This window comes from Sinocyclocheilus anshuiensis, unplaced genomic scaffold (genome assembly GCF_001515605.1).
Source record: "Sinocyclocheilus anshuiensis isolate Anshui unplaced genomic scaffold, SAMN03320099.WGS_v1.1 scaffold1299, whole genome shotgun sequence".
In the NCBI taxonomy this organism is placed as follows: Eukaryota; Metazoa; Chordata; class Actinopteri; order Cypriniformes; family Cyprinidae; genus Sinocyclocheilus; species Sinocyclocheilus anshuiensis.
The window spans coordinates 593,703-594,419 of record NW_015538011.1 but is presented as its reverse complement, the minus strand read 5'-3'; the positions used below and the strand labels follow the sequence as shown (position 1 = coordinate 594,419).

The 717-nt window shown below is 36.0% G+C and overlaps 1 protein-coding gene across 1 annotated transcript in view; it reads left to right on the top strand.

Annotated features, from left to right (window-relative positions):
- Positions 1-717, top strand: part of gk5 (glycerol kinase 5) — a 19,044-nt gene that overhangs the window by 10,859 nt on the left and 7,468 nt on the right. The window lies entirely within an intron of this gene.

Genomic DNA, 717 nt, shown 5'->3' with positions numbered 1-717 from the left:
CAGTACATTTTTCATTTAAAAACACGAGTTGCAGTGGGATGGGGAAAAAACCCGCCATAAAGTCTCGAGGTATGTTTTTTTAAAGTTGAACTTGCATTAGTTTTACATGGCTTTCTAAATATGCGGCTCCTTTGTGCGAGATGCGAGTGCAACGGTAATAGACGTCCCTCTAGAAAATGCTGTGTGAACGGCTTGGTTTCAGTTTTGACGTAAACAAGATCTCCGCATTGATGTTCTCTTTTCCCGCAATATTTGTAATTAACGCACGAACGCAGCAGCACTGCATCTAGTGGCTTCAGCTGGATAGGCTAACAAAAACATTAAAATGCAATGACACTTACATCATCATCGCATCTCGTGCACCACTGATAAGGCTGCCTGATGCACACCTAAAATTCGAATGCAACGTTTTTGCATTCGAATGTGGATTTTATTTTGAATTCGACGAATTTTAGAAATTCGAATTTTTTTTTTATTATTTTTTTTTTTTTTACAGCCCTAGTAGGTATGCAGGTGTGTTATGCTTGTTGTAGGTATTTTTGTAAATATTCAGAAGAACATGTTGCAAAAATCTATTTATATGTAATTTACTACATAAAAAAGTGGAGATAGAAGACCGATAGGGAAATTCTATTAATCATCCTAATGTTCTTACCTCTGGTGCTGTTTGTAATCTAACAGCTGAATATATTCACACAGAATTGTGTTTTATAACTA